The sequence below is a fragment of the Arachis ipaensis genome, chromosome B10 (assembly GCF_000816755.2).
Source record: "Arachis ipaensis cultivar K30076 chromosome B10, Araip1.1, whole genome shotgun sequence".
NCBI lineage: Eukaryota > Viridiplantae > Streptophyta > Magnoliopsida > Fabales > Fabaceae > Arachis > Arachis ipaensis.
In genome coordinates this window covers 100,689,635-100,700,257 of record NC_029794.2, presented here as the reverse complement: position 1 = coordinate 100,700,257, position 10,623 = coordinate 100,689,635, and the positions used below count along the sequence as shown (strand labels likewise).

The following is a 10,623-nucleotide window of genomic DNA, read 5'->3' as shown; positions in this document are numbered from 1 at the left end:
GATAAACCAGATTTGCATGTCTCTGATTCAGTTCTTTATCTTTGGCAGAATGCTTCTTTGAAAGAAAGCACTGTCCAAGTAGAGGAACTTTTTTAGAGAACTTCTTCACAGAACAAAACCTCAAAACACTGGGTTATCTCTCCTTGCTTCTGAATGAACAGAAAGTCTTCTTTTATCTCCTTGCATGTTGCTGGGTTCTTCTTCCTAAGTTAACTTCTTGAGCACTATGCTTTACTAACCCACCATCTCACTTTTCCAGTTAATCCCCAAACTAGAAACTTTGGTTCTAAATTCCCTTTTGTTGACCGAAAGCCTCAGGACAACAAACACAAAAAGATCTTTCAATGGTAAATCAGATCTGAACCATTGAAAAGCTACTTGGTCCCCAAGACTTATTCATGACCATAGATGTACAGCAGATTGTAACAGAAATCAACTTTCCCTTGTATCCCATTTCGGACTGAGCAGAGAGTTGGAAAGAAGAGAAGAAATCAGTATGCATGCATTAGGAAATGGGTTACCTTTAACCTTTGCCTTAGCTTGATTTGGTTTGATATGGTTGATTAGACCTCAACCTTTCTTGCTTAACCTTCTCTTGCTTTCTTCTTCTATGAATAGCTTAGGAAAGAAGCACTCTCTCTCTTTCTTTGAGTTCTGACCAAGGCAGGAAAAGTGTACATTGATTTTGTGAAAGTAAATGAGAGAGAATTGCTTGCTGAGTATCAAATCGGGCTTGGGTTGGTTCTACTCAAGTTCAGCCTGTTTTTATTCTTTGTTTCTTTTTGGCTTTATTTGCATTTTAGCCCATCAGTCTTGTTTCTTGTCTTCCATCCACTTGGGCTATTGTTATAATAAGTTTTTGGCCTGCAACATTTAATTCTAAATGATCAGTAAAGTATAATTATAAATAATCAACATTTAATTATTTATTTTTTCCAATAAAATAATATTTGTCATCACTAATTAATTTAGTTAATTTCTTAAATTAACAAATACTAAAATGAAAGAAGAAACATTATTCAAGGTACTGTTTCACTATTCTATTAGGTTTTTTATATTTCAGTTTCAGATTTCAAATGCGAAGCATTATATCATCGTATTTCTCTCTCTGTTCCATTATTCTTGGTTTATATTTGATATTACTGTTCTAATGAAATTGTTCAAGTCGTTTACGCTATTTTACGTACTTCTAGTGAATGGTTTAACGTGTCTTTTCATCTGTTTTTGTGCATGTTTGCATGTTTTTGAAGTGAGTTTGTATACATATAAACTCTGTATTTTATTTCAAGTTAAATCATTTTTGGGTGTATATGGCCAATTTTTTGGTGTATATGTCGGAATTTGAATGTGACTGGTGCTTCTAGTGGCATTTTGAACTTAAAGAGCATTCTGAACTCATATAATGTCATGTAATCCAAAAAACTAGAGGTGTATGAGACTGATATATATATATATCAAGTTGATAACTAGAGTATATAGTTAAATATATAAGTCTTACATAACCAAATCATAATCACTAAACAATTCAAGATTCAAAATAGCATAACCCACACGAGGATCCTGCCTGTGACATGTGGATATATTAAGAGTATTGAAGTGTAACTGGTGCTGTTGTACTTGTGCTTGACCTTGTAGTGTTATTGTATGCATGTTTGGTTGAGTTGAATATTATTTTGAACTCATTTAATTTTGTGTAATCGAAAAAAATAATAAATGTGTATAGGACTGGATTTGGGTGTATGAGGCTTGAATTTGGGTGTATGTGGCTGGTATTTGGATGTATATGTCTATTACTTGCCTGGTATTTTTATCTATTGACAGTATTTCTTATTCTTTACAGTAAAAATGACAACCAAGAGCCAAGGTGAAAAAAAATACAATGTAAGCACATATCTTAGAATAATTCAATTATTCCTAATGTAAATATATGTTATTTAAGTAACCCTCATTTTGCTTTGTTTACAGCAAACCAAAGACTTGAAATGTGCCACGAGACTATTGAGTAAAAAATTTGAAAAGATGAGCGAGCCAAAGAAAGCCATCGTTCGCGAATTAGGATTTGGTGGCCTCATGCACATCCCACCAATGAATATACCACACAAACTGTTAAAGGAGTTGGCTAACTCCTTTAATTTGGACAAAAACAAACTTGACACAGGCTATGGTTCGTTTAAAGTTAAACCCAAAATAATAGGGGCTGCCCTTGGCCTCAATGCATCAGGTAACTGATTACAGAAAACCTCTATACTTGCATTCTCTGTAATATATTCTTTGTAATATCTTATTCTGATATCATGTAATCAAGTAAAAAATTTAGGTGTATATGAGTGATATTTGGGTGTATTTCAAGTGATTTAGAGTTTAAATTATTTTTTTATAGGAGATCTATTTCCCGATAAAGTGAGTTATAAGGAACTTTCTGAGGAGAACAAACTGATTTTTAGAAGGTCCCAGAGAAAGACATTAAAGAATCTGACTGATGAGATGATGAATATCGGTGTTGACAATGACCACGATCGCCTGATGTTCAAGAGGATTTTTATCCTCTATATTCAGATGGTGTTCTTGTTGCCAACTACGATAAACAAGTATCTCCTGTGCACCTAGCTCCAATTTTTCAGATGGACAAAATAATGGAGGGCAACTGGGGTGCCCATGTGCTCAATTTCATCATCAAAGGCATAACCAAGTACCGTCTGAAAAAGAAAAAATTGATTGATGGCTGCCTCTATGCCTTGATGATAGTGTATTTCCATCTAACAAAACACGCAGACAAAAAGGGAGAAGCAATCCCTGGACTACCATGAGTTAGCAACTGGAATAGAGAGCTGCTGGTTGCAAGAATGAGAGCGAAGATAGATGGTCATATGGTAACTGAACAGAAATATCTTCTCTAATTTGGGTGTATTTTATTTATTTAGACAGTGTAAACTAACGTTTCTACTATTTCAGGGCATTGTCAAGAAGGCGGAAACAAAAAAGAAATTGAAGGAAATGAAAGAAAAAGAAAAGAAAGAAAAAAACAAAAAAACAAAAAAGAAGAAGGCAAGTTCATCCGAGAGTGATCCATCGAAGAGTGAACTTGATTATTCCTCTGAGTCTGAGTCTGAAGAAGACTCAAAGGAACTAAGAAGGAAACAACTCACCAGGACAGCCAAAAAGTAATAATATTTTTGGGTGTATTTTGTCATTTTTAGGGTGTTTTTTGCTAATGATTGTTTGCCTTCTAGAATTGAATCCAGAAAAGGAAGCAGATTTTGGAGGATTCCACTTCAGAAAGTGAAAGTGAATCCAATGATGAGTAAGATTTTGAAATTATCATCGCTTTCTTTTCTGTTTATTATCAAAATTTGATGTATTAATAGAGTGTTTCTTTTAATTTCAGAAGTAAAGAATCGTCACCAATTAGAAAACAAAATCAAAGAAAAAATTTCAGACTCCCGCCAAAAAGTATGCACTGCTTCTGAGAGTATTTTATCATCAATTTTGTTGTGTTTGTCTGATTCATAATTTTTTTATTTTTAGGACGCAATCCAAAAAAAGAAAGCAGATAGTTGAGGATTCGTCTTCTGAAGAACAAATTCAATCATATGATGTGTAAGATACTTTGTAAAGCTATCTTACCCTTTATAATCAAAATTATATTTTGTTAACATGTTCTTTTGAATGTACTGTCAGAACTGATATTAGAACTGAAGTAATACAAGAATTCTTAAGAGAATAAAAAAGAAGAAAACCAATGAAAAGGCTGCTGCACAAGGGTATGTTGAATTTGGGTGTATATTACCCTTTTTAAGGTGTTTTGGTTGCTGATAATTGTTCTTGCCTTCCCAGATGAAGAAAGCTGCGATCCCATCAACGAAAAGCCACTATGACTCAACAGAAATGTAAGATCCTTTATTTGATAGAATGTTGATATCCTGGTTTAACTAAATAGTATTTTTACTGAATGATGTTTATTCTATGCTTAGAATGCCGGATGTGAACTTAGGAAGTGAGAGTGATCCTTTGTTTCAAGGACAAACAGATCAAAGCAGCGTAAACAAACCCGCGGATAGCATGTAATTTCTGTTTCTGATACCGGTTGCTTAATTCTTTTTTTACCATTTGCTTCTAATTCTGTATATATTTTTTTTAGAAAAAAAAGTCCTTTAATGTTTTATTCAAGAAAAAAAGACAGGAAAAAAAGAAAAATCTGCAACTAAATAAGTTCTCAAAAAACAGAGCCTGTGTGTCTTTTCAATTCTTCAGCTGTATTTTGACATTATTTGGGTGGATTTCAGGTTGAGTCTGGAAGAAGAATCGGTCAGTGACCCAGCTCAACAGAAGATGATTGTTGTTCGGATGGAGACACATTCGGAATCTGAACCGCTTGATATGTGAGTTTTACAACTAATTTTCAACCTTCTAATCATCTATTTTAAGAGAGTTTCTTAACTTTTTATTTTTGTCTTGTTTAGAGTTCCAATTCAAGTACACATGCCTCTGTCCCAGACAACAACACCAAGCCCTGTGCCACAAATTGAACCAACCCCCCAAAGTCCCCGAGCAAGAAAATTAGTGAAGAAGGAACTAAAAGGTGAGGAATAACATTCGGGTGTATTTAGTTATTATTTAGGTGTATTGTTTTCTTATTTAGGTGTATATCTTCAGAATTGAGCTATTACTGGTTTTTTTTGTAATTTGATTCGTTTTCTCTAACGCTGCAGCACTCCACAACCCCAGAAACTTGATGAAAGCACACCCACAGTGCCACCGGCTCCGTCTAAAGTGTAAGTTCAGCACAATATAACTCTCTTTAAATATCATTCATCTATTCTTATTCTTATAGTATCTTATATGTCAACACGCAGTAATCTAGCCCCTGAAGCCACTGCTGCACTGATGATGATGGCCAACACAGCATCCTACGTACCTAAAGAATTTTTAATGCCATCATTCAGCCTTGACTTCACTTATTCAAGTCAAGAAGAAATATTGACCCAAGAGGGGCAACCAGGATCTCAGAAAGGAAAAAGTCCTAAAACACCAATACTAATCGAACAATTAGAGGAGCTGGTGGAAAAAATTGCAAACAATGGGGTAAAGGCAGCAATGAATTTTGCAGAGAGTAAAAGTCCCCTGATTGAAAAGCAGCCTTCGGGCCAAATTTTTGAAAACTTTGAAACTCCTGCAACGAGCAAGGAAATGTCAGGTGACATGAGAGAAAAGTGCTACTTGTGGGCCACATGTGTAAAGACATACGCAGATGGAAGTACTAATGAGTATGATCCAGTGTGCACCCTCAATACCCTAGAACCAATTCTATTGTCAAAAGTCCACTTTGCCTCTCTAAAAGCTAGTTCATATATTGAATCTGAGGTAATATTAGAATATGATTAATGATTTTATTATGACATGTGACTGTAATGTTGATTGATGTAATTAATTCAGATTTTTTATTTTTCTAGTTTGTTAATGCTATGTGCCTAATCCTGAACCAACAAAATATTCAAAGATTTGAAGAAGAAATTTAAATTTACTGTCTCCCCCCTAATATTGTGGTAAGGTGTATTGTAATTAAATTTGGGTGTATTTGTGTAATCTTTTGGGTGTATTAAATATTTCTTATGGTGTTTCACAAATTCTGTAGAACATGGTTATTGGGAATCGTGCAGGTGGGAAATTCCTACAGCCAAAATAAGAAAAGCCATTTATGATTGAAGACTACCAAATATTCATACCCTTTTTGGACCTGAAAAAATTAGCATCACATCCATATGTAAATTTTTGTTTCTAAAACTTCTTATCACAATTCTTTGGTTATGTGCCAATTAAACTAAAATACCGTTCAATGTGGACATGCTTCAGATATTTACACCTGTTTGCTATTCGGAGCATTGGTGGTTATAGGTGGCTAATGTTAGGAAGAAAAAATTTTTTGTCCTTGACTCATATCACAAGACATGTCCCTCCGAACCCAGAATGAAGCTAAATAAATTTGTTGTAAGTTGATTATGTTTTTTGTATTTTAATATTTGGTGTATTTCTGTTCAAAATAAGGTGTATTTTGTGATCCTTTGTTTTTTGTTTTTAGGGGTATGTCATTTCCAGAATGAGGGTATATGCCGAGGGCACCTCTCAAGAAGAATGATCGTGAAATTGAACCGCCATACATTGACATTTTAGGCCAAAAAATAAGGTATAAATCTTTCACTCTGAAAATTGTATTTTCTCTTGCTGTCCTGTTTTATTTTGCTAATTTATTTTTGGTTTTTAGCTATGATTGTGCTGTTTATATAATGAAATGACTTGAAATAATCTAGTCTCAAAATATTAAAAGAGGAAAGTATGAGTGGGACAATTGGACTCAGGTAATTATATTTAAAACTATATAATTCTCTATTAGTTTACCAATTTAACAGAGTTGATTAAAAGAATATTCTTTTAAACTGTAGACGGAGATGGACCACTTTAGAGTAGAATTTGCTTCCTGGATTCTGTTTCATGAAATGAATCAAGACGGAGATACAACCATTAGGGGAAGTGAAGCAGTGAAATTGTCCAAGCCATCTGCAGTATTGTTGAGTCCATATTGTCAAATAGATTCATATGATATTACGGTAATTAATTTCAGTGTTATGTAGTCTTGGAATAGTTTGAACACTTCGTGTAAATTTTGTGAATATTTAATCCAGTTTTATTATAAATTTTTTTTGCATAAATAAACTGTCTGTACTGTATTCAAAAGCTGTAAATTACAAGTTCAAAAAAAAATGAAGGATAACAACACCAAACATACTGATACGCCCAATTACTTTAATAATACACCCAAATATAACCGATATACACCCAAAATGAGTCCTCACATATTTCAATTGAAAAACTAAAAAAGAGGTATGGGAAATCAGAAATTTGAATTGTTAACCTCTTTAGGATTTGAATGTATATATATATATAGTAAATTTAAAACAAACAAATATAAACAAAACACTAATCTCTAACATAAACAGCAGAATATGAAAAATATAAAAAAAAAGGAAAATGTCAAACATAAGAGAATTCAGAAATACACCCAAAAAATAGAGTACTACACCGAAATACTGTCACTATACACCCAAAAACCTATCCCCTACTACTAGATCCCTGAACTAATAATTCATAACGTGTCCGTGATATTTGCTAGAATTTGGTTGCACCACTGATGCAGCATAAAAAAGGTTTAACTGCAAAAAATAAAGTCATATTACCAAAACTATTAACAAAAGAATTAAACTCAAATACCACCTATTTAAAGAACATCACTTTTACCTCGCTTACAGCTTTTGTTTTCTTCTTCTTTGAGGCATTTGCAATCTGTTTATCCAACTTTGAACCTAACTTATTTTTTGGACGTCCTCTTGTTCGAACCCTTGGAGGGCTTTGAAGCTCGTTAACGGATTCCAAGTTAGCATCTTCGTGAGATAATGAACATGTTCCATTCCTTTTGGCTTTTAGTTCTTCCATCTCAATCACGACGTTATCGTAGGCACGGTGCAGAATGGTGGTGAGCTCCTCGGATTCTGATGCAAATTCACATATATTTTGCAAATGAAACACCAATTCATCAAACCTGTTGCTTCTTGGTGGCAACAATGGCTCGTCGTGGCTGCTCTTGATGTGTGTGTCTCCTCTTTATGTTCTTGCTCCATCGTTCTAATATGTATCTCGGTGACACTTTAGTTACTCGTTCAAAGCTCAACACGCTTAGGGAGTGACGGCACAATATCTCTCTTGACTCGAATAATAAGTACTGGCATTTCACTTGGGCTGCTATCAAGTCGTACGTAACTACAAACTTGTTGAATGTTGAGCTAGAAACTTATTCAGCAACTTCATACATTGAATAGCCTAGAGCAGAGTTCGTTAATCTTGTGATGCAATTCACCTTCCCTCTGAATTGAGCTTGGACTTCCCTGAACTTTTGGTGAGTATACACATGTTGAAATTAGGCTTCTTTGGAGGATTTTGTTGCACACGGTATGACGGTGTGAAAATATACAGCATTCGATTCTCTCTCTCTTTGTTCCCTGCTTGCGAGGAAATTGGATAAGTGAGCTGTTCTGGATAATGAACTTGTTGAAAAATGCATGCATGCTCTCGCTCCTTTGTGTGCTTCTCATCCCAACCCAGAAGTGGTGATCCAGATAAATTGGAATCCATATATGACGGTCTTCGTATAGATCTGCAAAATGATGTGTGAGCATCTTTCCTATCTTTTTCTAGTGAATTTGCAATTAAATTTTTGAGTTTAATCAAGAATTAATTATCTTTTAGCCATTATGGATGCTACTTTGAGTCTTGTGCAATTCTGTTTATTTTAGGTAGCATTTGGTTGGATTTGATGGAGCTTCTGCAGAAAAAGAGAAGAAGGCTATATAAGTCAGGAATAGCTTAGAGAATGGAGAGGAAGCTTGCACAAATGGAATCAGCACAAGAATTAAAGGAGACGACCAGCGAGAACGACGCGTGCGCATACCTGACACGTACGCGTGATTTGGAGCTTTCCATGGCGACGCGTGCGCGTACCTGACGCGTACGTGTAAAAAGCGAAGTTGCTCAGCGACGCGTGCGCATACCTGACGCGTACGCGTGACACGCGAAGAAGACCATCGAAGCGTACGCGTGACTGACGCGTACGCGTGACAAGTGCGAAGTGCAGAAAACGCTGATTTTAAATTTTGATTTAAACTTTTATTTTAAAATAGGAAAATATATTATTTTAGTTTTAGAAGATAAATTTTAAATTAATTAGGATTATATATAAAGGGGGGATTCCAATTAGTTAACTATTCATTCCACCTCAACCAAAATACATTTTTTCTGAATCCTTATTTTCTCTGAACCATGAGCAACTAAACCTCCACTGTTAAGATTAGGAGCTCTGTCGATTGTATGGATTGATTCTATTATTTTCCTATTTTAATTCAGGTACTGATTTATATTTCAATAATTATTTTCGTTCTTTATTTTATGAATTTGGGTGGAACGGAAGTATGACCCTCTTTCTAATTGAGTTCTTGTATAACTTGGAAAAAAGCTCTTTACTTGAACAACAGCTTGAAAACAATTTCTCCTAAATTTCTAATTATCTGGACTTAACGAGATACGTGACATATAATCCTCTTATATTTGAGTAATTAGGATTTCTGTGGCATATAAACTAGAATTGGACTTCACCCTCTAATTAGAATTAAGTGACCAAGGAATTGGCGGTTGATGAAAGTTAGAGTAGACTAAGAAGGTCTAAGGAATTAGGACTTAGTCATATATAGTTTGCCATGAATTAAATCTTGCATGATTAAAATAGTTAGTAAGAAAAGTCAATCCGGAAAATAGATATCTCTGAAGCCTTAACTGTTTCTCCATATATTATTTTCAACTTATTTACTTGCCTGCCTTCTGAATTTCTGAATTATTGTTTAATGCTTTTGAATACCAAAGAACTCTTTTCTGTTTTCCTAACTAAGTAAATCATTTAACCATTGTTGCTTAGTCCATCAATCCTCGTGGGATCGACCCTCACTCACCTGAGGTATTACTTGGTACGACCCAATGCACTTGCCGGTTAGTTTGTGGTTGTAAATTTTTGCACCAAGTTTTTGGCGCCATTGCCGGAGATTGATTGTGATTGACAACTACTGGTTGTTTGATTTCTTAGATTAGGAGTTTTTGCTTTAATTTCATTTAACTTATTTCTTTAAATTTAAAAAAAAATTATTTAGATTTATTCAATTAAACCATTATTTTTTTCTTTTCTCTTAATTTCTGAAATTAAGTTTGGTGTCTGATGAGCGGATATTTTATACGCTTTTTGGAGTTAATTTCATATAGTTTTTAGTATGTTTTAGTTAGTTTTTAGTTTATTTTCAATAGTTTTTAGGAAAAATTCATATTTCTGGACTTTACTATGAGTTGTGTGTTTTTCTGTAATTTCAGGTATTTTTCTGGCTGAAATTGAAGGAGCTGAGCAAAAATCTAATTCAGGCTGAAAAAGGACTGCTGATGCTGTTGGATTCTGACCTCCCTGAACTCAAAGTGGATTTTCTGGAGCTACAGAACTCGAAATGGCGTGCTTCCAATTGCGTTGGAAAGTAGACATCCAGGGCTTTCCAGCAATATATAATAGTCCATACTTTGCTCAAGGATAGACGACGTAAACTGGCGTTCAATGCCAGTTCTCTGCCCAATTCTGGCGTCCGGCGCCAGAAAAGGATTAAAAGCTGGAGTTCAACGCCAGAAATGGATCCAAACCTGGCGTTGAACGCCCAAAATGGCCTTATGCACGTGAATTACTTAAATCTCAGCCCCAGCACACACCAAGTGGGTCCCAGAAGTGGATCTCTATACCATCTGCTATAGTTTACTCATTTGCTGTAAACCTAGGCTACTAGTTTAGTATTTAAACAATTTTTAGAGACTAATTTTATATCTCATGACATTTTTAGATCTGAACTTTGTACTCTTTGACGGCATGAGTCTCTAAACTCCATTGTTGGGGGTGAGGAGCTCTGCTGTGTCTCAATGAAATAATGCAAGTATTTCTGTTTTCCATTCAAACATGCGTGTTCCTATCTAAGATATCCATTCGCGCCTAACTATGGA

At 34.8% G+C, this 10,623-nt stretch overlaps 1 long non-coding RNA gene across 1 annotated transcript; it reads left to right on the top strand.

Annotated features, from left to right (window-relative positions):
- Positions 3,985-4,444, top strand: LOC110268463. Its single transcript, XR_002356527.1, has 2 exons — positions 3,985-4,061; positions 4,284-4,444. It is a non-coding gene; the product is annotated as an uncharacterized LOC110268463 (long non-coding RNA).